This window comes from Lampetra planeri, chromosome 42 (assembly GCF_965212315.1).
Source record: "Lampetra planeri chromosome 42, kcLamPlan1.2.h2, whole genome shotgun sequence".
Classification (NCBI taxonomy): Eukaryota; Metazoa; Chordata; class Hyperoartia; order Petromyzontiformes; family Petromyzontidae; genus Lampetra; species Lampetra planeri.
In genome coordinates, this window is record NC_136148.1 from 8,040,772 (window position 1) to 8,066,427 (window position 25,656).

At 46.1% G+C, this 25,656-nt stretch overlaps 31 non-coding genes across 31 annotated transcripts; 25 read left to right on the top strand and 6 right to left on the bottom strand.

The window, feature by feature from the left end:
- Positions 1-5,000: 5,000 nt before the first annotated feature.
- On the bottom strand, positions 5,001-5,073 carry TRNAR-CCG (transfer RNA arginine (anticodon CCG)). The gene has a single exon. It is a non-coding gene; the product is annotated as a tRNA-Arg (tRNA).
- A 235-nt stretch (positions 5,074-5,308) lies between these two features.
- Positions 5,309-5,380, top strand: TRNAA-CGC (transfer RNA alanine (anticodon CGC)). The gene has a single exon. It is a non-coding gene; the product is annotated as a tRNA-Ala (tRNA).
- A 499-nt stretch (positions 5,381-5,879) lies between these two features.
- TRNAA-UGC (transfer RNA alanine (anticodon UGC)) lies at positions 5,880-5,951 on the top strand. Its single transcript has one exon. It is a non-coding gene; the product is annotated as a tRNA-Ala (tRNA).
- A 794-nt stretch (positions 5,952-6,745) lies between these two features.
- Positions 6,746-6,817, top strand: TRNAA-UGC (transfer RNA alanine (anticodon UGC)). The gene has a single exon. It is a non-coding gene; the product is annotated as a tRNA-Ala (tRNA).
- A 499-nt stretch (positions 6,818-7,316) lies between these two features.
- TRNAA-UGC (transfer RNA alanine (anticodon UGC)) lies at positions 7,317-7,388 on the top strand. The gene has a single exon. It is a non-coding gene; the product is annotated as a tRNA-Ala (tRNA).
- A 794-nt stretch (positions 7,389-8,182) lies between these two features.
- Positions 8,183-8,254, top strand: TRNAA-CGC (transfer RNA alanine (anticodon CGC)). Its single transcript has one exon. It is a non-coding gene; the product is annotated as a tRNA-Ala (tRNA).
- A 303-nt stretch (positions 8,255-8,557) lies between these two features.
- On the top strand, positions 8,558-8,629 carry TRNAA-UGC (transfer RNA alanine (anticodon UGC)). The gene has a single exon. It is a non-coding gene; the product is annotated as a tRNA-Ala (tRNA).
- Positions 8,630-9,423: 794 nt separating this feature from the next.
- On the top strand, positions 9,424-9,495 carry TRNAA-UGC (transfer RNA alanine (anticodon UGC)). The gene has a single exon. It is a non-coding gene; the product is annotated as a tRNA-Ala (tRNA).
- Positions 9,496-9,994: 499 nt separating this feature from the next.
- Positions 9,995-10,066, top strand: TRNAA-UGC (transfer RNA alanine (anticodon UGC)). The gene has a single exon. It is a non-coding gene; the product is annotated as a tRNA-Ala (tRNA).
- Positions 10,067-10,860: 794 nt separating this feature from the next.
- TRNAA-CGC (transfer RNA alanine (anticodon CGC)) lies at positions 10,861-10,932 on the top strand. The gene has a single exon. It is a non-coding gene; the product is annotated as a tRNA-Ala (tRNA).
- A 303-nt stretch (positions 10,933-11,235) lies between these two features.
- Positions 11,236-11,307, top strand: TRNAA-UGC (transfer RNA alanine (anticodon UGC)). Its single transcript has one exon. It is a non-coding gene; the product is annotated as a tRNA-Ala (tRNA).
- A 794-nt stretch (positions 11,308-12,101) lies between these two features.
- Positions 12,102-12,173, top strand: TRNAA-UGC (transfer RNA alanine (anticodon UGC)). Its single transcript has one exon. It is a non-coding gene; the product is annotated as a tRNA-Ala (tRNA).
- A 499-nt stretch (positions 12,174-12,672) lies between these two features.
- Positions 12,673-12,744, top strand: TRNAA-UGC (transfer RNA alanine (anticodon UGC)). Its single transcript has one exon. It is a non-coding gene; the product is annotated as a tRNA-Ala (tRNA).
- A 794-nt stretch (positions 12,745-13,538) lies between these two features.
- On the top strand, positions 13,539-13,610 carry TRNAA-CGC (transfer RNA alanine (anticodon CGC)). The gene has a single exon. It is a non-coding gene; the product is annotated as a tRNA-Ala (tRNA).
- Positions 13,611-14,109: 499 nt separating this feature from the next.
- Positions 14,110-14,181, top strand: TRNAA-UGC (transfer RNA alanine (anticodon UGC)). The gene has a single exon. It is a non-coding gene; the product is annotated as a tRNA-Ala (tRNA).
- A 794-nt stretch (positions 14,182-14,975) lies between these two features.
- Positions 14,976-15,047, top strand: TRNAA-CGC (transfer RNA alanine (anticodon CGC)). The gene has a single exon. It is a non-coding gene; the product is annotated as a tRNA-Ala (tRNA).
- A 303-nt stretch (positions 15,048-15,350) lies between these two features.
- On the top strand, positions 15,351-15,422 carry TRNAA-UGC (transfer RNA alanine (anticodon UGC)). The gene has a single exon. It is a non-coding gene; the product is annotated as a tRNA-Ala (tRNA).
- A 486-nt stretch (positions 15,423-15,908) lies between these two features.
- TRNAR-CCG (transfer RNA arginine (anticodon CCG)) lies at positions 15,909-15,981 on the bottom strand. Its single transcript has one exon. It is a non-coding gene; the product is annotated as a tRNA-Arg (tRNA).
- A 235-nt stretch (positions 15,982-16,216) lies between these two features.
- On the top strand, positions 16,217-16,288 carry TRNAA-CGC (transfer RNA alanine (anticodon CGC)). The gene has a single exon. It is a non-coding gene; the product is annotated as a tRNA-Ala (tRNA).
- Positions 16,289-16,787: 499 nt separating this feature from the next.
- On the top strand, positions 16,788-16,859 carry TRNAA-UGC (transfer RNA alanine (anticodon UGC)). Its single transcript has one exon. It is a non-coding gene; the product is annotated as a tRNA-Ala (tRNA).
- Positions 16,860-17,653: 794 nt separating this feature from the next.
- Positions 17,654-17,725, top strand: TRNAA-UGC (transfer RNA alanine (anticodon UGC)). Its single transcript has one exon. It is a non-coding gene; the product is annotated as a tRNA-Ala (tRNA).
- A 499-nt stretch (positions 17,726-18,224) lies between these two features.
- On the top strand, positions 18,225-18,296 carry TRNAA-UGC (transfer RNA alanine (anticodon UGC)). Its single transcript has one exon. It is a non-coding gene; the product is annotated as a tRNA-Ala (tRNA).
- A 794-nt stretch (positions 18,297-19,090) lies between these two features.
- Positions 19,091-19,162, top strand: TRNAA-UGC (transfer RNA alanine (anticodon UGC)). Its single transcript has one exon. It is a non-coding gene; the product is annotated as a tRNA-Ala (tRNA).
- Positions 19,163-19,661: 499 nt separating this feature from the next.
- TRNAA-UGC (transfer RNA alanine (anticodon UGC)) lies at positions 19,662-19,733 on the top strand. Its single transcript has one exon. It is a non-coding gene; the product is annotated as a tRNA-Ala (tRNA).
- Positions 19,734-20,219: 486 nt separating this feature from the next.
- TRNAR-CCG (transfer RNA arginine (anticodon CCG)) lies at positions 20,220-20,292 on the bottom strand. Its single transcript has one exon. It is a non-coding gene; the product is annotated as a tRNA-Arg (tRNA).
- A 235-nt stretch (positions 20,293-20,527) lies between these two features.
- On the top strand, positions 20,528-20,599 carry TRNAA-UGC (transfer RNA alanine (anticodon UGC)). The gene has a single exon. It is a non-coding gene; the product is annotated as a tRNA-Ala (tRNA).
- A 486-nt stretch (positions 20,600-21,085) lies between these two features.
- Positions 21,086-21,158, bottom strand: TRNAR-CCG (transfer RNA arginine (anticodon CCG)). The gene has a single exon. It is a non-coding gene; the product is annotated as a tRNA-Arg (tRNA).
- Positions 21,159-21,393: 235 nt separating this feature from the next.
- On the top strand, positions 21,394-21,465 carry TRNAA-UGC (transfer RNA alanine (anticodon UGC)). The gene has a single exon. It is a non-coding gene; the product is annotated as a tRNA-Ala (tRNA).
- A 486-nt stretch (positions 21,466-21,951) lies between these two features.
- Positions 21,952-22,024, bottom strand: TRNAR-CCG (transfer RNA arginine (anticodon CCG)). The gene has a single exon. It is a non-coding gene; the product is annotated as a tRNA-Arg (tRNA).
- Positions 22,025-22,259: 235 nt separating this feature from the next.
- Positions 22,260-22,331, top strand: TRNAA-CGC (transfer RNA alanine (anticodon CGC)). Its single transcript has one exon. It is a non-coding gene; the product is annotated as a tRNA-Ala (tRNA).
- Positions 22,332-25,439: 3,108 nt separating this feature from the next.
- TRNAR-CCG (transfer RNA arginine (anticodon CCG)) lies at positions 25,440-25,512 on the bottom strand. Its single transcript has one exon. It is a non-coding gene; the product is annotated as a tRNA-Arg (tRNA).
- Positions 25,513-25,656: the final 144 nt, after the last annotated feature.

Consider the following 25,656-nt stretch of genomic DNA (forward strand, 5'->3'; position numbering starts at 1 on the left):
GTATCGGCGGCACATATGGATATTTAGGTGGCTTACGGCGGGCACAATCGGGACACGCGCGAACGTGCCCGACGACATCCGTCGTCATGCCGTGCCAATAGTAGTCTCGCTGCAGCGTCAATAGCGTCTTCTGCACCCCCAGATGTAAAAGCGTGTCACAATGCAGAGTCCTAATCAATTCGTACCGCAATGATGCCGGTACAACCAGACGCCAACGTTCCTGCATCCCTTCCCTCCACATCAGCAAGCCATCACGGAGAGCGGTTTCCGGCACGCCGCCCGCACAGAGTCGTCCACTCCCCTTCACAGGCCGCTTACGTAACGTTACCAAGGAATCATCCAACATCTGTTCCCGAATCCACACAGACCTCGGGAGATGTAGAATGCCACCAGCCGGTCCCCCATCAGCCGACCCCGCATCAGCCGGCCCCGGCTCAAGCGGAGCTTCCGGCACTTCGACTGCCAGCGCGACAGGCGGAGGGGGGTGCTGAATCGGGCCACAACTATGCGTCCCCGACGCACACGCGCAAGGGGATCGCTGCGGCAACCTGGAAAGTGCGTCCGCATTAGCGTGACGCACTCCCTTCCGATGGTGAATTTGGAAGGAAAATTCTTGCAGCGTGTCCAACCATCGCGCCAGCTGGCCGGATGGTTGGTCCATTTTAAGAGCATACTGCAAGGCCGCATGATCTGTGCGAACAATAAACGAATGACCGTACAGATACGGTCGAAATTGGGGGAGAAAAAAAACAATAGCCAAAAGTTCCCTGCGAGTGACACAGTAGCGGGTTTCAGCGGGAGACAAAATCCGGCTACCATACGCGACCACGCGTTCTACACCACCTTTGGACTGAGATAACACCGCCCCAATACCCGTGTCACTCGCGTCCGTATCCAGAATGAAGGGATGCGCAAAATCCGGATAATCCAACGTCGGTGCCGTAGCCAATAGATCGTGTAGGCCTCGAAACGCCGCCTCCTCTGGCGGTCCCCAAGCAAATTTGTGTCCTTTACCCGTCAGGAGATGCAAAGGCCTCGCGATCGTAGCAAAATTTGGAACAAACCTCCGATAATATGAGGCGAACCCCAAAAACCGACGCACATCCCCCACCGTGGCAGGGGTTGGCCAGTCACGGACGCACGCAGTTTTGTCCGGATCTGTGGCCACCCCGTCCGCACTGACGATGTGCTCCAAATAACGCACGGAGTGTTGCAGCAGGTGACATTTCTTGGGCTTAAATTTCAAATTAGCAGAACGCATCCTGGTGAACACGGCCTCCAACCGCGATAAATGCTCGTCAAATGTGCGGCTGAAAACGATAATATCGTCCAAATATATAAGACATGTCTCCCACTGCAACCCCGTTAATACCAACTCCATCAACCTCTGAAAAGTGGCAGGGGCCGCATTCAGCCCCATCGGAAGACAGTTAAATTGAAATAACCCCTGCGGCGTACGGAAAGCAGTCTTTTCTCGCGAGGACTCGTCGAGGGGAAGCTGCCAGAAGCCCGAAGAGAGATCTAGCGTTGAAAAGAACTTCGCCCCCGACAAGGCATCGAGAGAGTCGTCCATACGTGGCAGGGGATACGCATCTGCCACTGACACCTTATTTAATTTATGAAAGTCTACACAAAATCGCAATTTGCCATCTTTTTTCTTGACCAAAACAACAGGTGCGCCCCATGGGCTGTTAGACGGAGATATTATGTCCGCAGCCAACATGTCATCCACTGCCCCTCGAACATGCTCTCGCTCAGCCGGACTCATCCGATGCGAGTTCAACCGAATAGGGGCAGCGTCCCCTGTGTCAATATGATGGTAAAGCAACGAGGTGCGTCCTAAGTCCAAATCATCGGAACTAAACACATCAGAATAGCTCGATAACAATTTACGAATCGCACAACGTTGTTCCCCGGAAAAAGCTGAATTCTCCCCACACAATTCAGCAATCCAGCGGTCATCTACAGCTCCGGGGCCCGAAACACCTCCAACGACCCCCCGGCCGGACAAATCATCATGAGCTGTAAACGCAGTAGTGGCATGTGCCACAACGGTACCCGCCGGCACACACACGCTTTCGGCACTCGCGTTAAGCACCTGCAAAAACGGCTGCTGGTCTGGCCTAACAATAGTTTGTGCCCCAACCAGCGCCGATCCACCCGTGGAGGTGGCAGACGGTGACAACAAAACCCCAATCGCTCCTTGACGACCAGGTACAGGCTTCCGATAACGCAAAGGAATGAGAATCTGTGAGCCAGGTGGAATATCAACAGACACTTCGGACAATGCCTGCACCTGGGCGACAGAAGCAGGTCGCCCCCAGGGCGACGGCAAAAAGGCAATTTTACGGCCTTCCGGTAATTGAATGCAGTTCTCATTAATTCTAATTAGAATGGGCATTTTGGCCAGAAAATCGGTCCCTAATAAACAAGGAACCGCAAGAGACATCGAAATTAACACAATTCCCGAGGCCGACACTCCCCCGATAGCAATTGTAGCGTACACCTGGCCCACAATGCCCATGCTACCCCCGTTCGCGGCGACGCAGGAAGCGTAAGCCGGACTCACGGCCTCTGGTGGGATGTTCAAGAGATGGAATATTACATCCGAAATAATGGTCGCGGACGCTCCGGAATCTACCAAAATCCGTACGTCCACCCCTTGTATCGACCCAGGTACGGTGGACGAACCGGTAGCGGCCGCGACGATCCGCCGAGCCAACTTACGCCACTGCGTTACGGAACGACAAGGCACAGTCAATGGTCTCCCGTTATTCAAAACACCCGGATCGCATGACAACGGTGATGAGTGAGGTGTCAAGCCTTGCCGGGTGTCTGGTGCGCACCGACTTGCCTGTGCTGGCGAATCCTTCCTTGGAGCAGCCGCTGTCGAGGCCTCCTGCTGGGGCGGACCCGGGACGCGGGCCCAGCAGTCCCTGGCATAATGGCCCTTACGCCCGCAGCGGAAGCAGTCGATGTTGTTGCGCCTTGCTGCGGGCGCCCCGTCCCGACGCGGCCGTGTCGGCGGCGCAGCCCGCGGCTCCGGCCACGGAGCAGCGGCAGCCGACAGCTCCTGCGGGCTCCTGTCGTCCGGCACATAAACAGCTTTCTTGGGGTCCCAACCCACGGCTCCCCCTTCGACGATGGGCCCACCCGTCCACGCCGTAACTTTCTTCCACCGGCGCAGGTTGAACTGGGCGTCCAGACACTTAGCTGCAGCCCGGGATGTGAGCTTCTCGTGACCGCACACCGGCATTGGAATGCCGAGATCCCGGGACAACTCCAACATCCTACCCAGGATGAGAGGTTCCAACAGGTCAGGCTCCATCTCCGGGTATGCGGCCATTGCCAGCTCCAGTACCGCGCCCCTATACGCCACCGGAGACTCCTCGGGTGCGCGTTGTCGTTGCACAAACCGGCGATGAGCATCATCCGGCGGCTCGTAAGCGTCTGCCATTTCGTCGAACACACCACGCAATGTTTTCTTCTTCGCGGCTTTTATAGAGCGAAAGAATCTAACGAACTCATCATCAAGGAGAGTCAGAAGAACTTCTAATGCCTCGGCGTCAGTCCACCTCGCCGAGCGCACCGCTGCAAAAAATCTGCAGGCGAACGCACTCCAATCGCCCCCGATGGAGAATTCCTTGACAGTCGTTAGGTGACGACTGCGACGCCTTGGCGTGTTCCCTCCAGCCGCTGACTCTTCCGGTGGCATGTTCAACATGGCGTCGCAGCGTGGTGTCGACAAGATGGCGGCCTTCCGTCGCGGAGGGCCCAAAATGGCGGCTTCCCGCCTTTCGTCGTGCGCCACGCCCAAGATGGCGTCTTCGTGCCGCGTGGCTGATGGCGTCGACATTGAAGACAACCCGGGCTCCTGCGGACCACCAACATCGCCTTCCGACGCCGTCCTCGGCATAACGAGCGCAGACAACTGTGCAAGCACGTTCTTGAGAGTTTCAAGTTGCTCCGCCATCTGACTCCATCTCAAATCCGCGTCCTTTGGTGCAGACTGGTCCGCCGACGCGGCGACATCTTGGACCCCTGGACCCGCCCTCGTCCCAGCACGGATCTCCTCCTCTGCCGGAGTCGGGTCCGCCGCTGGAGGAAGGTCATCGTCGTCGGAAGATGAAGCCGATGCCGGAGACGGAATATTCTTTTTTCTCAGTTGTTTAGCCATACCGTTACACTTCTGACACCAGTGTAATAAAAGACTCGGACGCTTCTCTCTGTCCTGTGTCCTTTATTTGGGTTCGATCTCTTTTCCCTCACGGTACTCCCCTATATACTCTCCACTCTGCAGCCCCAGGCTGCTGTCGCTCACGTAGCCCAACTCCCTCCTAGCAGCCCCGCTGCTGTCACGTCGTGCAGACCCCTGCTGCCCGACTCCTCCCTTGCAGACCCGCTTCTCTCCGCAGCCTCCTCGCTGCTCCTCCTGCCCCGGGGTCGGTCACCGTTGGCCGACGGTGCCGATCCTCGTGGCTCGGGTGTGTGGCGACCTCGCCACTCTCTCCTCACCCTTCGCCCTGCGTGGCCTCTCACTTTCCCAGTCCCCGATCACTCCCGACTGCTTCCGGTTACCCCCCTTATAGACCCTTACCCTCTCCCCCACGTGACGTAACTCCTCCCCCCATGAGGTCACTTCCGGGAGGTCGTTTACGCCCGCATTACACAATGAACAGCACTACAATCAAGGTGTCGTCGATTAGAGTTAACATATTTACGGAACTTAGCAAGGTAATTAGACTTGATGATGGACTTCTAAATTCGAGCAGTGCGTGGAATAAGCTGATAGAAAAGTGGTGGTCGAACGGAGTGTGTGAGACGAAAATCAGTCTGGAGTCCTCATGGCAGAAGGATAACTCAACGAGTGGAATTATATCAGGATACTTGGGAAATTTTCTTTATAAGTGGAGAGGTAAATTATGCATAGGTAATTGAATGGGAAATCAACTTGTGATTTGAAGAAGAAATATGATCATTGAATTTTATCAAAACACTAAAGACCCAGATGGGACTCGAACCCACAATCCCCAGCTCCGGAAGCTGGTGCCTTATCCATTAGGCCACTGGGCCACATTCATCGAGCCCTGTGTTCTTTGTGATGACCCCTAATGAGGATGAGATGTCACTTTCAAGGTACTCAGAAGTAGCCCAGGTAATGTTTGCTTCCAAGTGCCGCTATCTAACAAACGGGAAATGGAAAAGATCTGCGAGATTTCAGAGTAGATTTTTCAACTCCGGCCATGACCCCGATAGCCCCCTTACACAACGAGGTCACGTTACTGGGATCAGAATGAGCCAGTGTGGTGGGGATGTAGCTCAGTGGTAGAGCGCACGCTTCGCATGTGTGAGGCCCTGGGTTCAATCCCCAGCATCTCCATGTCCGCAGCTTTTATTTAATTCATGTTTCCAACAAAGGTTGAATTCCAAAATGAATTGTCTGTGTCCCTGTAATAAGGGTGCACGTTAACTTTCGTAAATATTACCCTAGATGAACGAAATCTTAGGATTAATGTGTGTTAATATACCGAACTTGCTATTTTTATAACTCACGATGTACACAGTGATCAAATTGTTTATTTAAACATTTGGAGATGAAAACAAGTGCTTAAAAGTATCCAGAACACTTCAATTTCCGAATTAAATACTTCCAATAATAAATAAATTGGGAAAGCATTATAGTATCCATCCTCCACATGTATTCTAGTTATTTCTTTCAGCTTAAAAGAAACACATTTTGCTTGGACTCTGTGCAGACTCGATGGGTACAAGTCCCAGGGCCAACAGGAGAGTGAGTGGGGTGACAAAAGAGAGAAAGAAGCTGATGACAAAGTTTCACCCCATACCTAGGTGGAACTGCGCCCAGGTAGAACCGGAATGGGGATGTAGCTCAGTGGTAGAGCGCACGCTTTGCATGTGTGAGGCCCCGGGTTCAATCCCCGGCATCTCCACGCAGTGACATTTTGCCAGTGGCCAATTTTACTCGAAGGAACATGCGTGGCCTGGACTAAACGCCAACTTGTTTTGATTCGTTATGATTGCTGAGCACAGATCCAGAAGCCCAACATGTCATCCTTTCAGCAATGAACAGCACTACAATCAAGGTGTCGTCGATTAGAGTTAACATATTTACGGAACTTAGCAAGGTTATTAGACTTGATACCGGATGATGGACTTCTAAATTCGAGCAGTGCGTGGAATAAGCTGATAGAAAAGTGTTGTGACCTGCCGAGTGGTGGTCGAACGTAGTGTGTGAGACGAAAATCAGTCTGGAGTCCTCATGGCAGAAGGATAACTCAACGAGTGGAATTATATCAGGATACTTGGGAAATTTTCTTTATAAGTGGAGAGGTAAATTATGCATAGGTAATTGAATGGGAAATCAACTTGTGATTTGAAGAAGAAATATGATCATTGAATTTTTACCAAAACACTAAAGACCGAGATGGGACTCGAACCCACAATCCCCAGCTCCGGAAGCTGGTGCTTTATCCATTAGGCCACTGTGCCACATTCAGCGAGCCCTGTGTTCTTTGTGATGACCCCTAATGTGGATGAGATGTCACTTACAAGGTACTCAGAAGTAGCCCAGGTAATGTTTGCTTCCAAGTGCCGCTATCTAACAAACGGGAAATGGAAAAGATCTGCGAGATTTCAGAGTAGATTCTTCAACTCCGGCCATGACCCCGATAGCCCCCTTACACAACGAGGTCACGTTACTGGGATCAGACTGAGTCAGTGTGGTGGGGATGTAGCTCAGTGGTAGAGCGCACGCTTTGCATGTGTGAGGCCCCGGGTTCAATCCCCGGCATCTCCATGTCCGCAGCTTTTATTTAATTCATGTTTCCAACAAAGGTTGAATTCCAAAATGAATTGTCTGTGTCCCTGTAATAAGGGTGCACGTTAACTTTCGTAAATATTACCCTAGATGAACGAAATCTTAGGATTAATGTGTGTTAATATACCGAACTTGCTATTTTTATAACTCACGATGTACACAGTGATCAAATTGTTTATTTAAACATTTGGAGATGAAAACAAGTGCTTAAAAGTATCCAGAACACTTTTATTTCCGATTTAAATACTTCCAATAATAAATAAATTGGGAAAGCATTATAGTATCCATCCTCCACATGTATTCTAGTGATTTCTTTCAGTTTAAAAGAAACACATTTTGCTTGGACTCTGTGCAGACTCGATGGGTACAAGTCCCAGGACCAACAGGAGAGTGAGTGGGGTGACAAGAGAGAGAAAGAAGCTGATGACAAAGTTTCACCCCATACCTAGGTGGAACTGCGCCCAGGTAGAAACGGAATGGGGATGTAGCTCAGTGGTAGAGCGCACGCTTTGCATGTGTGAGGCCCCGGGTTCAATCCCCGGCATCTCCATTCAGTGACATTTTGCCAGTGGCCAATTTTACTCGAAGAAACATGCGTGGACTGGACAAAACGCCAACTTGTTTTGATTCGTTATGATTGCTGAACACAGATCCAGAAGCCCAACATGTCATCCGTTCAGCAATGAACAGCACTACAATCAAGATGTCGTCGATTAGAGTTAACATATTTACGGAACTTAGCAAGGTTATTAGACTTGATAGCGGATGATGGACTTCTAAATTCGAGCAGTGCGTGGAATAAGCTGATAGAAAAGTGTTGTGACCTGCCGAGTGGTGGTCGAACGGAGTGTGTGAGATGAAAATCAGTCTGGAGTCCTCATGGCAGAATGATAACTCAACGAGTGGAATTATATCAGGATACTTGGGAAATTTTCTTTATAAGTGGAGAGGTAAATTATGTATAGGTAATTGAATGGGAAATCAACTTGTGATTTGATTAAGAAATATGATCGTTGAATTTTTACCAAAACACTAAAGACCGAGATGGGACTCGAACCCACAATCCCCAGCTCCGGAAGCTGGTGCTTTATCCATTAGGTCACTGGGCCACATTCATCGAGCCCTGTGTTATTTGTGATGACCCCTAATGTGGATGAGATGTCACTTTCAAGGTACTCAGAAGTAGCCCAGGTAATGCTTGCTTCCAAGTGCCGCTATCTAACAAACGGGAAATGGAAAAGATCTACGAGATTTCAGAGTAGATTCTTCAACTCCGGCCATGACCCCGATAGCCCCCTTACACAACGAGGTCACGTTACTGGGATCAGACTGAGCCAGTGTGGTGGGGATGTAGCTCAGTGGTAGAGCGCACGCTTCGCATGTGTGAGGCCCCTGGTTCAATCCCCGGCATCTCCATGTCCGCAGCTTTTATTTAATTCATGTTTCCAACAAAGGTTGAATTCCAAAATGAATTGTCTGTGTCCCTGTAATAAGGGTGCACGTTAACTTTCGTAAATATTACCCTAGATGAACGAAATCTTAGGATTAATGTGTGTTAATATACCGAACTTGCTATTTTTATAACTCACGATGTACACAGTGATCAAATTGTTTATTTAAACATTTGGAGATGAAAACAAGTGACAAGAGAGAGAAAGAAGCTGATGACAAAGTTTCACCCCATACCTAGGTGGAACTGCGCCCAGGTAGAAACGGAATGGGGATGTAGCTCAGTGGTAGAGCGCACGCTTTGCATGTGTGAGGCCCCGGGTTCAATCCCCGGCATCTCCACGCAGTGACATTTTGCCAGTGGCCAATTTTACTCGAAGGAACATGCGTGGACTGGACAAAACGCCAACTTGTTTTGATTCGTTATGATTGCTGAGCACACATCCAGAAGCCCAACATGTCATCCGTTCAGCAATGAACAGCACTACAATCAAGATGTCGTCGATTAGAGTTAACATATTTACGGAACTTAGCAAGGTTATTAGACTTGATAGCGAATGATGGACTTCTAAATTCGAGCAGTGCGTGGAATAAGCTGATAGAAAAGTGTTGTGACCTGCCGAGTGGTGGTCGAACGGAGTGTGTGAGACGAAAATCAGTCTGGAGTCCTCATGGCAGAAGGATTACTCAACGAGTGGAATTATATCAGGATACTTGGGAAATTTTCTTTATAAGTGGAGAGGTAAATTATGCATAGGTAATTGAATGGGAAATCAAGTTGTGATTTGAATAAGAAATATGATCGTTGAATTTTTACCAAAACACTAAAGACCGAGATGGGACTCGAACCCACAATCCCCAGCTCCGGAAGCTGGTGCTTTATCCATTAGGCCACTGTGCCACATTCAGCGAGCCCTGTGTTCTTTGTGATGACCCCTAATGTGGATGAGATGTCACTTACAAGGTACTCAGAAGTAGCACAGGTAATGTTTGCTTCCAAGTGCCGCTATCTAACAAACGGGAAATGGAAAAGATCTGCGAGATTTCAGAGTAGATTCTTCAACTCCGGCCATGACCCCGATAGCCCCCTTACACAACGAGGTCACGTTACTGGGATCAGACTGAGTCAGTGTGGTGGGGATGTAGCTCAGTGGTAGAGCGCACGCTTTGCATGTGTGAGGCCCCTGGTTCAATCCCCGGCATCTCCATGTCCGCAGCTTTTATTTAATTCATGTTTCCAACAAAGGTTAAATTCCAAAATGAATTGTCTGTGTCCCTGTAATAAGGGTGCACGTTAACTTTCGTAAATATTACCCTAGATGAACGAAATCTTAGGATTAATGTGTGTTAATATACCGAACTTGCTATTTTTATAACTCACGATGTACACAGTGATCAAATTGTTTATTTAAACATTTGGAGATGAAAACAAGTGCTTAAAAGTATCCAGAACACTTTTATTTCCGAATTAAATACTTCCAATAATAAATAAATTGGGAAAGCATTATAGTATCCATCCTCCACATGTATTCTAGTGATTTCTTTCAGTTTAAAAGAAACACATTTTGCTTGGACTCTGTGCAGACTCGATGGGTACAAGTCCCAGGGCCAACAGGAGAGTGAGTGGGGTGACAAGAGAGAGAAAGAAGCTGATGACAAAGTTTCACCCCATACCTAGGTGGAACTGCGCCCAGGTAGAAACGGAATGGGGATGTAGCTCAGTGGTAGAGCGCACGCTTTGCATGTGTGAGGCCCCGGGTTCAATCCCCGGCATCTCCATTCAGTGACATTTTGCCAGTGGCCAATTTTACTCGAAGAAACATGCGTGGACTGGACAAAACGCCAACTTGTTTTGATTCGTTATGATTGCTGAACACAGATCCAGAAGCCCAACATGTCATCCGTTCAGCAATGAACAGCACTACAATCAAGATGTCGTCGATTAGAGTTAACATATTTACGGAACTTAGCAAGGTTATTAGACTTGATAGCGGATGATGGACTTCTAAATTCGAGCAGTGCGTGGAATAAGCTGATAGAAAAGTGTTGTGACCTGCCGAGTGGTGGTCGAACGGAGTGTGTGAGATGAAAATCAGTCTGGAGTCCTCATGGCAGAATGATAACTCAACGAGTGGAATTATATCAGGATACTTGGGAAATTTTCTTTATAAGTGGAGAGGTAAATTATGTATAGGTAATTGAATGGGAAATCAACTTGTGATTTGATTAAGAAATATGATCGTTGAATTTTTACCAAAACACTGAAGACCGAGATGGGACTCGAACCCACAATCCCCAGCTCCGGAAGCTGGTGCTTTATCCATTAGGTCACTGGGCCACATTCATCGAGCCCTGTGTTATTTGTGATGACCCCTAATGTGGATGAGATGTCACTTTCAAGGTACTCAGAAGTAGCCCAGGTAATGCTTGCTTCCAAGTGCCGCTATCTAACAAACGGGAAATGGAAAAGATCTACGAGATTTCAGAGTAGATTCTTCAACTCCGGCCATGACCCCGATAGCCCCCTTACACAACGAGGTCACGTTACTGGGATCAGACTTAGCCAGCGTAGTGGGGATGTAGCTCAGTGGTAGAGCGCACGCTTCGCATGTGTGAGGCCCCTGGTTCAATCCCCGGCATCTCCATGTCCGCAGCTTTTATTTAATTCATGTTTCCAACAAAGGTTGAATTCCAAAATGAATTGTCTGTGTCCCTGTAATAAGGGTGCACGTTAACTTTCGTAAATATTACCCTAGATGAACGAAATCTTAGGATTAATGTGTGTTAATATACCGAACTTGCTATTTTTATAACTCACGATGTACACAGTGATCAAATTGTTTATTTAAACATTTGGAGATGAAAACAAGTGACAAGAGAGAGAAAGAAGCTGATGACAAAGTTTCACCCCATACCTAGGTGGAACTGCGCCCAGGTAGAAACGGAATGGGGATGTAGCTCAGTGGTAGAGCGCACGCTTTGCATGTGTGAGGCCCCGGGTTCAATCCCCGGCATCTCCACGCAGTGACATTTTGCCAGTGGCCAATTTTACTCGAAGGAACATGCGTGGACTGGACAAAACGCCAACTTGTTTTGATTCGTTATGATTGCTGAGCACAGATCCAGAAGCCCAACATGTCATCCGTTCAGCAATGAACAGCACTACAATCAAGATGTCGTCGATTAGAGTTAACATATTTACGGAACTTAGCAAGGTTATTAGACTTGATAGCGAATGATGGACTTCTAAATTCGAGCAGTGCGTGGAATAAGCTGATAGAAAAGTGTTGTGACCTGCCGAGTGGTGGTCGAACGGAGTGTGTGAGACGAAAATCAGTCTGGAGTCCTCATGGCAGAAGGATAACTCAACGAGTGGAATTATATCAGGATACTTGGGAAATTTTCTTTATAAGTGGAGAGGTAAATTATGCATAGGTAATTGAATGGGAAATCAACTTGTGATTTGAATAAGAAATATGATCGTTGAATTTTTACCAAAACACTAAAGACCGAGATGGGACTCGAACCCACAATCCCCAGCTGCGGAAGCTGGTGCTTTATCCATTAGGCCACTGTGCCACATTCAGCGAGCCCTGTGTTCTTTGTGATGACCCCTAATGTGGATGAGATGTCACTTACAAGGTACTCAGAAGTAGCCCAGGTAATGTTTGCTTCCAAGTGCCGCTATCTAACAAACGGGAAATGGAAAAGATCTGCGAGATTTCAGAGTAGATTCTTCAACTCCGGCCATGACCCCGATAGCCCCCTTACACAACGAGGTCACGTTACTGGGATCAGACTGAGTCAGTGTGGTGGGGATGTAGCTCAGTGGTAGAGCGCACGCTTTGCATGTGTGAGGCCCTTGGTTCAATCCCCGGCATCTCCATGTCCGCAGCTTTTATTTAATTCATGTTTCCAACAAAGGTTAAATTCCAAAATGAATTGTCTGTGTCCCTGTAATAAGGGTGCACGTTAACTTTCGTAAATATTACCCTAGATGAACGAAATCTTAGGATTAATGTGTGTTAATATACCGAACTTGCTATTTTTATAACTCACGATGTACACAGTGATCAAATTGTTTATTTAAACATTTGGAGATGAAAACAAGTGCTTAAAAGTATCCAGAACACTTTTATTTCCGAATTAAATACTTCCAATAATAAATAAATTGGGAAAGCATTATAGTATCCATCCTCCACATGTATTCTAGTGATTTCTTTCAGTTTAAAAGAAACACATTTTGCTTGGACTCTGTGCAGACTCGATGGGTACAAGTCCCAGGGCCAACAGGAGAGTGAGTGGGGTGACAAGAGAGAGAAAGAAGCTGATGACAAAGTTTCACCCCATACCTAGGTGGAACTGCGCCCAGGTAGAAACGGAATGGGGATGTAGCTCAGTGGTAGAGCGCACGCTTTGCATGTGTGAGGCCCCGGGTTCAATCCCCGGCATCTCCATTCAGTGACATTTTGCCAGTGGCCAATTTTACTCGAAGAAACATGCGTGGACTGGACAAAACGCCAACTTGTTTTGATTCGTTATGATTGCTGAACACAGATCCAGAAGCCCAACATGTCATCCGTTCAGCAATGAACAGCACTACAATCAAGATGTCGTCGATTAGAGTTAACATATTTACGGAACTTAGCAAGGTTATTAGACTTGATAGGGGATGATGGACTTCTAAATTCGAGCAGTGCGTGGAATAAGCTGATAGAAAAGTGTTGTGACCTGCCGAGTGGTGGTCGAACGGAGTGTGTGAGATGAAAATCAGTCTGGAGTCCTCATGGCAGAATGATAACTCAACGAGTGGAATTATATCAGGATACTTGGGAAATTTTCTTTATAAGTGGAGAGGTAAATTATGTATAGGTAATTGAATGGGAAATCAACTTGTGATTTGATTAAGAAATATGATCGTTGAATTTTTACCAAAACACTAAAGACCGAGATGGGACTCGAACCCACAATCCCCAGCTCCGGAAGCTGGTGCTTTATCCATTAGGTCACTGGGCCACATTCATCGAGCCCTGTGTTATTTGTGATGACCCCTAATGTGGATGAGATGTCACTTTCAAGGTACTCAGAAGTAGCCCAGGTAATGCTTGCTTCCAAGTGCCGCTATCTAACAAACGGGAAATGGAAAAGATCTACGAGATTTCAGAGTAGATTCTTCAACTCCGGCCATGACCCCGATAGCCCCCTTACACAACGAGGTCACGTTACTGGGATCAGACTTAGCCAGCGTAGTGGGGATGTAGCTCAGTGGTAGAGCGCACGCTTCGCATGTGTGAGGCCCCGGGTTCAATCCCCGGCATCTCCATGTCCGCAGCTTTTATTTAATTCATGTTTCCAACAAAGGTTGAATTCCAAAATGAATTGTCTGTGTCCCTGTAATAAGGGTGCACGTTAACTTTCGTAAATATTACCCTACATGAACGAAATCTTAGGATTAATGTGTGTTAATATACCCAACTTGCTATTTTTAAAACTCACGATGTACACAGTGATCAAATTGTTTATTTAAACATTTGGAGATGAAAACAAGTGCTTAAAAGTATCCAGAACACTTTTATTTCCGAATTAAATACTTCCAATAATAAATAAATTGGGAAAGCATTATAGTATCCATCCTCCACATGTATTCTAGTTATTTCTTTCAGTTTAAAAGAAACACATTTTGCTTGGACTCTGTGCAGACTCGATGGGTACAAGTCCCAGGGCCAACAGGAGAGTGAGTGGGGTGACAAGAGAGAGAAAGAAGCTGATGACAAAGTTTCACCCCATACCTAGGTGGAACTGCGCCCAGGTAGAACCGGAATGGGGATGTAGCTCAGTGGTAGAGCGCACGCTTTGCATGTGTGAGGCCCCGGGTTCAATCCCTGGCATCTCCACGCAGTGACATTTTGCCAGTGGCCAATTTTACTCGAAGGAACATGCGTGGCCTGGACTAAACGCCAACTTGTTTTGATTCGTTATGATTGCTGAGCACAGATCCAGAAGCCCAACATGTCATCCGTTCAGCAATGAACAGCACTACAATCAAGTTGTCGTCGATTAGAGTTAACATATTTACGGAACTTAGCAAGGTTATTAGACTTGATACCGGATGATGGACTTCTAAATTCGAGCAGTGTTTGGAATAAGCTGATAGAAAAGTGTTGTGACCTGCCGAGTGGTGGTCGAACGGAGTGTGTGAGACGAAAATCAGTCTGGAGTCCTCATGGCAGAAGGATAACTCAACGAGTGGAATTATATCAGGATACTTGGGAAATTTTCTTTATAAGTGGAGAGGTAAATTATGCATAGGTAATTGAATGGGAAATCAACTTGTGATTTGATTAAGAAATATGATCGTTGAATTTTTACCAAAACACTAAAGACCGAGAGGGGACTCGAACCCACAATCCCCAGCTCCGGAAGCTGGTGCTTTATCCATTAGGCCACTGGGCCACATTCATCGAGCCCTGTGTTATTTGTGATGACCCCTAATGTGGATGAGATGTCACTTTCAAGGTACTCAGAAGTAGCCCAGGTAATGCTTGCTTCCAAGTGCCGCTATCTAACAAACGGGAAATGGAAAAGATCTGCGAGATTTCAGAGTAGATTCTTCAACTCCGGCCATGACCCCGATAGCCCCCTTACACAACGAGGTCACGTAACTGGGATCAGACTGAGCCAGTGTGGTGGGGATGTAGCTCAGTGGTAGAGCGAACGCTTCGCATGTGTGAGGCCCCGGGTTCAATCCCCGGCATCTCCATGTCCGCAGCTTTTATTTAATTCATGTTTCCAACAAAGGTTGAATTCCAAAATGAATTGTCTGTGTCCCTGTAATAAGGGTGCACGTTAACTTTCGTAAATATTACCCTAGATGAACGAAATCTTAGGATTAATGTGTGTTAATATACCGAACTTGCTATTTTTATAACTCACGATGTACACAGTGATCAAATTGTTTATTTAAACATTTGGAGATGAAAACAAGTGACAAGAGAGAGAAAGAAGCTGATGACAAAGTTTCACCCCATACCTAGGTGGAACTGCGCCCAGGTAGAAACGGAATGGGGATGTAGCTCAGTGGTAGAGCGCACGCTTTGCATGTGTGAGGCCCCGGGTTTAATGCCCGGCATCTCCACGCAGTGACATTTTGCCAGTGGCCAATTTTACTCGAAGGAACATGCGTGGACTGGACAAAACGCCAACTTGTTTTGATTCGTTATGATTGCTGAGCACAGATCCAGAAGCCCAACATGTCATCCGTTCAGCAATGAACAGCACTACAATCAAGATGTCGTCGATTAGAGTTAACATATTTACGGAACTTAGCAAGGTTATTAGACTTGATAGCGAATGATGGACTTCTAAATTCGAGCAGTGCGTGGAATAAGCTGATAGAAAAGTGTTGTGACCTGCCGAGTGGTGGTCGAACGGAGTGTGTGAGACGAAAATCAGTCTGGAGTCCTCATGGCAGAAGGATAACTCAACGAGTGGAATGATATTAGGATACTTGGAAAAAATGTTTTATAAGTGGAGAGGTAAATTATGCATAGGTAATTGAATGGGAAATCAACTTGTGATTTGAATAAGAAATATGATCGTTGAATTTTTACCAAAACACTAAAGACCCAGATGGGACTCGAACCCACAATCCCCAGCTCCGGAAGCTGGTGCCTTATCCATTAGGCCACTGGGCCACATTCATCGAGCCCTGTGTTCTTTGTGATGACCCCTAATGTGGATGAGATGTCACTTTCAAGGTACTCAGAAGATGCCCAGGTAATGCTTGCTTCCAAGTGCCGCTATCTAACAAACGGGAAAAGGAAAAGATCTGCGAGATTTCAGAGTAGATTCTTCAACTCCGGCCATGACCCAGATAGCCCCCTTACACAACGAGGTCACGTTACTGGGATCAGACTGAGCCAGTGTGGTGGGGATGTAGCTCAGTGGTAGAGCGCACGCTTCGCATGTGTGAGGCCCTGGATTCAATCCCCGGCATCTCCATGTCAGCAGCTTTTATTTAATTCATGTTTCCAACAAAGGTTGAATTCCAAAATGAATTGTCTGTGTCCCTGTAATAAGGGTGCACGTTAACTTTCGTAAATATTACCCTAGATGAACGAAATCTTAGGATTAATGTATGTTAATATACCGAACTTGCTATTTTTATAACTCACGATGTACACAGTGATCAAATTGTTTATTTAAACATTTGGAGATGAAAACAAGTGCTTAAAAGTATCCAGAACACTTTTATTTCCGAATTAAATACTTCCAATAATAAATAAATTGGGAAAGCATTATAGTATCCATCCTCCACATGTATTCTAGTGATTTCTTTCAGTTTAAAAGAAACACATTTTGCTTGGACTCTGTGCAGACTCGATGGGTACAAGTCCCAGGGCCAACAGGAGAGTGAGTGGGGTGACAAGAGAGAGAAAGAAGCTGATGACAAAGTTTCACCCCATACCTAGGTGGAACTGCGCCCAGGTAGATACGGAATGGGGATGTAGCTCAGTGGTAGAGCGCACGCTTTGCATGTGTGATGCCCCGGGTTCAATCCCCGGCATCTCCACGCAGTGACATTTTGCCAGTGGCCAATTTTACTCGAAGGAACATGCGTGGACTGGACAAAACGCCAACTTGTTTTGATTCGTTATGATTGCTGAGCACAGATCCAGAAGCCCAACATGTCATCCGTTCAGCAATGAACCGCACTACAATCAAGGTGTCGTCGATTAGAGTTAACATATTTACGGAACTTAGCAAGGTTATTAGACTTGATAGCGGATGATGGACTTCTAAATTCGAGCAGTGCGTGGAATAAGCTGATAGAAAAGTGTTGTGACCTGCCGAGTGGTGGTCGAACGGAGTGTGTGAGACGAAAATCAGTCTGGAGTCCTCATGGCAGAAGGATAACTCAACGAGTGGAATTATATCAGGATACTTGGGAAATTTTCTTTATAAGTGGAGAGGTAAATTATGCATAGGTAATTGAATGGGAAATCAACTTGTGATTTGAATAAGAAATATGATCGTTGAATTTTTACCAAAACACTAAAGACCGAGATGGGACTCGAACCCACAATCCCCAGCTCCGGAAGCTGGTGCTTTATCCATTAGGCCACTGTGCCACATTCAGCGAGCCCTGTGTTCTTTGTGATGACCCCTAATGTGGATGAGATGTCACTTTCAAGGTACTCAGAAGTAGCCCAGGTAATGTTTGCTTCCAAGTGCCGCTATCTAACAAACGGGAAATGGAAAAGATCTGCGAGATTTCAGAGTAGATTCTTCAACTCCGGCCATGACCCTGATAGCCCCCTTACACAACGAGGTCACGTTACTGGGATCAGACTGAGCCAGTGTGGTGGGGATGTAGCTCAGTGGTCGAGCGCACGCTTTGCATGTGTGAGGCCCCGTGTTCAATCCCCGGCATCTCCATGTCCGCAGCTTTTATTTAATTCATGTTTCCAACAAAGGTTGAATTCCAAAATGAATTGTCTGTGTCCCTGTAATTAGGGTGCACGTTAACTTTCGTAAATATTACCCTAGATGAACGAAATCTTAGGATTAATGTGTGTTAATATACCGAACTTGCTATTTTTATAACTCACGATGTACACAGTGATCAAATTGTTTATTTAAACATTTGGAGATGGAAACAAGTGCTTAAAAGTATACAGAACACTTTTATTTCCGAATTAAATACTTCCAATAATAAATAAATTGGGAAAGCATTATAGTATCCATCCTCCACATGTATTCTAGTTATTTCTTTCAGTTTAAAAGAAACACATTTTGCTTGGACTCTGTGCAGACTCGATGGGTACAAGTCCCAGGGCCAACAGGAGAGTGAGTGGGGTGACAAGAGAGAGAAAGAAGCTGATGACAAAGTTTCACCCCATACCTAGGTGGAACTGCGCCCAGGTAGAAATGGAATGGGGATGTAGCTCAGTGGTAGAGCGCACGATTTGCATGTGTGAGGCCCCGGGTTCAATCCCCGGCATCTCCACGCAGTGACATTTTGCCAGTGGCCAATTTTACTCGAAGGAACATGCGTGGACTGGACAAAACGCCATCTTGTTTTGATTCGTTATGATTGCTGAGCACAGATCCAGAAGCCCAACATGTCATCCGTTCAGCAATGAACCGCACTACAATCAAGGTGTCGTCGATTAGAGTTAACATATTTACGGAACTTAGCAAGGTTATTAGACTTGATACCGGATGATGGACTTCTAAATTCGAGCAGTGCGTGGAATAAGCTGATAGAAAAGTGTTGTGACCTGCCGAGTGGTGGTCGAACGGAGTGTGTGAGACGAAAATCAGTCTGGAGTCCTCATGGCAGAAGGATAACTCAACGAGTGGAATTATATCAGAATACTTGGGAAATTTTCTTTATAAGTGGAGAGGTAAATTATGCATAGGTAATTGAATGGGAAATCAACTTGTGATTTGAATAAGAAATATGATCGTTGAATTTTTACCAAAACACTAAAGACCGAGATGGGACTCGAACCCACAATCCCCAGCTCTGGAAGCTGGTGCTTTATCCATTAGGCCACTGTGCCACATTCAGCGAGCCCTGTGTTCTTTGTGATGACCCCTAATGTGGATGAGATGTCACTTTCAAGGTACTCAGAAGTAGCCCAGGTAATGTTTGCTTCCAAGTGCCGCTATCTAACAAACGGGAAATGGAAAAGATCTGCGAGATTTCAGAGTAGATTCTTCAACTCCGGCCATGACCCCGATAGCCCCCTTACACAACGAGGTCACGTTACTGGGATCAGACTGAGCCAGTGTGGTGGGGATGTAGCTCAGTGGTAGAGCGCACGCTTTGCATGTGTGAGGCCCGGGGTTCAATCCCCGGCATCTCCATGTCCGCAGCTTTTATTTAATTCATGTTTCCAACAAAGGTTGAATTCCAAAATGAATTGTCTGTGTCCCTGTAATAAGGGTGCACGTTAACTTTCGTAAATATTACCCTAGATGAACGAAATCTTAGGATTAATGTGTGTTAATATACCGAACTTGCTATTTTTATAACTCACGATGTACACAGTGATCAAATTGTTTAGTTAAACATTTGGAGATGGAAACAAGTGCTTAAAAGTATCCAGAACACTTTTATTTCCGAATTAAATACTTCCAATAATAAATAAATTGGGAAAGCATTATAGTATCCATCCTCCACATGTATTCTAGTGATTTCTTTCAGTTTAAAAGAAACACATTTTGCTTGGACTCTGTGCAGACTCGATGGGTACAAGTCCCAGGGCCAACAGGAGAGTGAGTGGGGTGACAAGAGAGAGAAAGAAGCTGATGACAAAGTTTCACCCCATACCTAGGTGGAACTGCGCCCAGGTAGAACCAGAATGGGGATGTAGCTCAGTGGTAGAGTGCACGCTTTGCATGTGTGAGGCCCCGGGTTCAATCCCCTGCATCTCCACGCAGTGACATTTTGCCAGTGGCCAATTTTGCTCGAAGGAACATGCGTGGCCTGGACTAAACGCCAACTTGTTTTGATTCGTTATGATTGCCGAGCACAGATCCAGAAGCCCAACATGTCATCCGTTCAGCAATGAACAGCACTACAATCAAGTTGTCGTCGATTAGAGTTAACATATTTACGGAACTTAGCAAGGTTATTAGACTTGATACCGGATGATGGACTTCTAAATTCGAGCAGTGCGTGGAATAAGCTGATAGAAAAGTGTTGTGACCTGCCGAGTGGTGGTCGAACGGAGTGTGTGAGACGAAAATCAGTCTGGAGTCCTCATGGCAGAAGGATAACTCAACGAGTGGAATGATATTAGGATACTTGGAAAAAATGTTTTATAAGTGGAGAGGTAAATTATGCATAGGTAATTGAATGGGAAATCAACTTGTGATTTGAATAAAAAATATGATCGTTGAATTTTTACCAAAACACTAAAGACCCAGATGGGACTCGAACCCACAATCCCCAGCTCCGGAAGCTGGTGCTTTATCCATTAGGCCACTGGGCCACATTCATCGAGCCCTGTGTTATTTGTGATGACCCCTAATGTGGATGAGATGTCACTTTCAAGGTACTCAGAAGTAGCCCAGGTAATGCTTGCTTCCAAGTGCCGCTATCTAACAAACGGGAAATGGAAAAGATCTTCGAGATTTCAGAGTAGATTCTTCAACTCCGGCCATGACCCCGATAGCCCCCTTACACAACGAGGTCACGTTACTGGGATCAGACTGAGCCAGTGTGGTGGGGATGTAGCTCAGTGGTAGAGCGCACGCTTTGCATGTGTGAGGCCCCGGGTTCAATCCCCGGCATCTCCAAGCAGTGACATTTTGCCAGTGGCCAATTTTACTCGAAGGAACATGCGTGGCCTGGACAAAACGCCAACTTGTTTTGATTCGTTATGATTGCTGAGCACAGATCCAGAAGCCCAACATGTCATCCGTTCAGCAATGAACAGCACTACAATCAAGTTGTCGTCGATTAGAGTTAACATATTTACGGAACTTAGCAAGGTTATTAGACTTGATACCGGATGATGGACTTCTAAATTCTAGCAGTGCGTGGAATAAGCTGATAGAAAAGTGTTGTGACCTGCCGAGTGGTGGTCGAACGGAGTGTGTGAGACGAAAATCAGTCTGGAGTCCTCATGGCAGAAGGATAACTCAACGAGTGGAATGATATTAGGATACTTGGAAAAAATGTTTTATAAGTGGAGAGGTAAATTATGCATAGGTAATTGAATGGGAAATCAACTTGTGATTTGAATAAGAAATATGATCGTTGAATTTTTACCAAAACACTAAAGACCCAGATGGGACTCGAACCCACAATCCCCAGCTCCGGAAGCTGGTGCTTTATCCATTAGGCCACTGGGCCACATTCATCGAGCCCTGTGTTATTTGTGATGACCCCTAATGTGGATGAGATGTCACTTTCAAGGTACTCAGAAGTAGCCCAGGTAATGCTTGCTTCCAAGTGCCGCTATCTAACAAACGGGAAATGGAAAAGATCTGCGAGATTTCAGAGTAGATTCTTCAACTCCGGCCATGACCCCGATAGCCCCCTTACACAACGAGGTCACGTTACTGGGATCAGACTGAGCCAGTGTGGTGGGGATGTAGCTCAGTGGTAGAGCGCACGCTTTGCATGTGTGAGGCCCCGGGTTCAATCCCCGGCATCTCCAAGCAGTGACATTTTGCCAGTGGCCAATTTTACTCGAAGGAACATGCGTGGCCTGGACAAAACGCCAACTTGTTTTGATTCGTTATGATTGCTGAGCACAGATCCAGAAGCCCAACATGTCATCCGTTCAGCAATGAACAGCACTACAATCAAGTTGTCGTCGATTAGAGTTAACATATTTACGGAACTTAGCAAGGTTATTAGACTTGATACCGGATGATGGACTTCTAAATTCGAGCAGTCCGTGGAATAAGCTGATATAAAAGTGTTGTGACCTGCCGAGTGGTGGTCGAACGGAGTGTGTGAGACGAAAATAAGTCTGGAGTCCTCATGGCAGAAGGATAACTCAACGAGTGGAATGATATCAGGATACTTGGGAAATTGTATTTATAAGTGTAGAGGTAAATTATGCCTAGGTAATTGAATGGGAAATCAACTTGTGATTTGAAAAAGAAATATGATCGTTGAATTTTTACCAAAACACTAAAGACCCAGATGGGACTCGAACCCACAATCCCCAGCTCCGGAAGCTGGTGCCTTATCCATTAGGCCACTGGGTCAAATTCATAGCGCCCTGTTTTCTTTGTGATGACCCCTAATGTGGATGAGATTTCACTTTCAAGGGACTCAGAAGTAGCCCAGGAAATGCTTGCTTCCAAGTGCCGCTATCTAACAAACGGGAAATGGAAAAGATCTGCGAGATTTCAGAGTAGATTCTTCAACTCCGGCCATGACCCCGATAGCCCCCTTACACAACGAGGTCACGTTACTGGGATCAGACTGAGCCAGTGTGGTGGGGATGTAGCTCAGTGGTAGAGCGCACGCTTCGCATGTGTGAGGCCCCGGGTTCAATCCCCGGCATCTCCATGTCTGCAGCTTTTATTTAATTCATGTTTCCAACAAAGGTTGAATTCTAAAATGAATTGTCTGTGCACGTTAACTTTCGTAAATATTACCCTAGATCAGGGGTCGGCAACCTACGGCTCCGGAGCCGCATGCGGCTCTTTATGGGCTGCTTCTTGACCGTATGTACAGTATGTACTCAGATGCATTGCGGCTCTTGAAATACTGAATTTTGTACCGAATTGGAAAGAAATGGCTCTCCTTGTTATTTTGGTTGCCGACCCCTGCCCTAGATGAACGAAATCTTAGGATTAATGTGTGTTAATTTACCGAACTTGCTATTTTTATAACTCACGATGTACACAGTGATCAAATGGTTTACTTAAAAATTTGGAGATGAAAACAAGTGCTTTAAAGTATCCAGAACACTTTTATTTCCGAATAAAATACTTCCAATAATAAATAAATTGGGAAAGCATTATAGTATCCATTCACATGTATTCTTGTTATTTCTTTTAGTTTAAAAGAAACACATTTTGCTTGGACTCTGTGCAGACTCGATGGATACAGGGCCCAGGGACAACAGGAGAGTGAGTGGGGTGACAAGAGAGAGAAAGAAGCTGATGAAAAAGTTTCACCCCATACCTAAGTGGAACTGCGCCCAGGGAGAACCGGAATTGGGATGTAGCTCAGTGGTAGAGCGCACGCTTTGCATGTTTTAGGCCTGGGTTCAATCCCTGGCATCTCCACGAAGTGACATTTTGCCTGTGGCCAATTTCACTCAAAGGAATTTGCGTGGCCTGGACAAAACACCAACTTAATTCTAGATTTGAAGCTTTTGTGACTGCAAGGATTCATATTCTTAGGTTTTTTCGGTAAAGTCACGTAGGTAAAACATCAAAATTAATGAAAATAAAATAAAACAAAAATCACGACGTTTCGGAGGCAACACAAGTCTCCGTCATCAGGTGGGACCGTCACAGCCGAATTAGCTGCATCAAGTGAGGCAATGATTCAAGATGTAATCCCTTATAAGCAAGTTGAAGGGGGGAGGAGAGGGGGGGGGGAGCTCATCAGAATGTGGTAGCCAATGAATGGAACGTATCGGGAGGGAGGGAGGGGGGCGGGGCTCAAAGACAGCACGGAGTGCTAAGTACAACGCATCGGGAGGGGGAGGGGGGGCGGGGCCAAAAAAATGGACGACGGCTTGGACGCGGTTGCTGCTGCACACGCCCACACAATGGACAGAGAGGGGGAGGGGAGGCCTGATACACATGATAGACAAAAGAACGAAAATTCCCATGTTTATACCAATGCTGGCTGAACAATGAAGAGAGTACTGTGAAAAAATAACTGGGGATGTTAACACTCGGTAAAGTAAAGTAAAATAGTGCCTGTCAGATAAGATGGTCCAAAAAAGTGCAATTAAGTCTTTTTTTTTGCGTGGTTGATAACATCTTTCCAATGATTACTAAGTTTGTACCCATCATCACGGTTGAAATGATGTCTGTGTTTGTATATTTGTATGGCTTCGTGTACAAACCTTTGATGGTAGTCGGGAGGTTTGCAGAGAACCTTGGTCTCGGAAAAGACAATTTCATGAGAGCCCACCGAGTTGTAGCAATGATTGGCAACGGCAGAAGAATCAGTTATGCCGTGTTTCAGATCTGACTTGTGCTCCAAAAAGATCTCCAAAATTCTAAACAAACATAAGATCCAAGTCCGATTCAGTACAGTGCATAAAATCCGTGATCTGATTCCATCTGTGAAGGATGTCGTTCCTGACTTACAGTATCCTGGAGTCTACAAATTGAGTTGCATTTGTGGTGATTGCTACATTGGAGAAACGAAACGTCATGTTTCTGATCGTGTCCGCGAGCACAAGTCAGATCTGAAACACGGCAGAACTGATTCTTCTGCCGTTGCCGATCATTGCTACAACTCGGTGGGCTCTCATGAAATTGTCTTTTCCGAGACCAAGGTTCTCTGCAAACCTCCCGGCTACCATCAAAGGTTTGTACACGAAGCCATACAAATATACAAACACAGACATAATTTCAATCGTGATGATGGGTACAAACTTAGTAATCATTGGAAGATGTTATCAACCACGCAAAAAAAAAAGACTTAATTACACTTTTTTGGACCATCTTATCTGACAGGCACTATTTTACTTTACTTTACCGAGTGTTAACATCCCCAGTTATTTTTTCACAGTACTCTCTTCATTGTTCAGCCAGCATTGGTATAAACATGGGAATTTTCGTTCTTTTGTCTATCATGTGTATCAGGCCTCCCCTCCCCCTCTCTGTCCATTGTGTGGGCGTGTGCAGCAGCAACCGCGTCCAAGCCGTCGTCCATTTTTTTGCCCCCCCCCCCTCCCGATGCGTTGTACTTAGCACTCCGTGCTGTCTTTGAGCCCCGCCCCCCTCCCTCCCGATACGTTCCATTCATTGGCTACCACATTCTGATGAGCTCCCCCCCCCCCCTCTCCTCCCCCCTTCAACTTGCTTATAAGGGATTACATCTTGAATCATTGCCTCACTTGATGCAGCTAATTCGGCTGTGACGGTCCCACCTGATGACGGAAACTTGTGTTGCCTCCGAAACGTCGTGATTTTTGTTTTATTTTATTTTATTTTCATTAATTTTGATGTTTTACCTACGTGACTTTACCGAAAAAACCTAAGAATATGAAAACGCCAACTTGTTTTTCATTCATTATGATTGCTGAGCACAGATCCAGAAGCCCAACATGTCATCCGTTCAGCAATGAACAGCACTACAATCAAGTTGTCGTCGATTAGAGTTAACATATTTACGGAACTTAGCAAGGTTATTAGACTTGATACCGGATGATGATGATGGACTTCTAAATTCGAGCAGTGCGTGGAATAAGCTGATAGAAAAGTGTTGTGACCTGCCGAGTGGTGGTCGAACGGAGTGTGTGAGACGAAAATCAGTCTGGAGTCCTCATGGCAGAAGGATAACTCAACGAGTGGAATTATATCAGGATACTTGGGAAATTTTCTTTATAATTGGAGAGGTAAATTATGCATAGGTAATTGAATGGGAAATCAACTTGTGATTTGAATAAAAAATATGATCCTTGAATTTTTACCAAAACACTAAAGACCCAGATGGGACTTGAACCCACAATCCCCAGCTCCGGAAGCTGGTGCCTTATCCATTAGGCCACTGGGCCACATTCATAATGCCCTGTGTTCTTTGTGATGACCCCTAATGTGGATGAGATTTCACTTTCAAGGTACTCAGAAGTAGCACAGGTAATGCTTGCTTCCAAGTGCCACTATCTAACAAACGGGAAAAGGAAGAGATCTGCGAGATT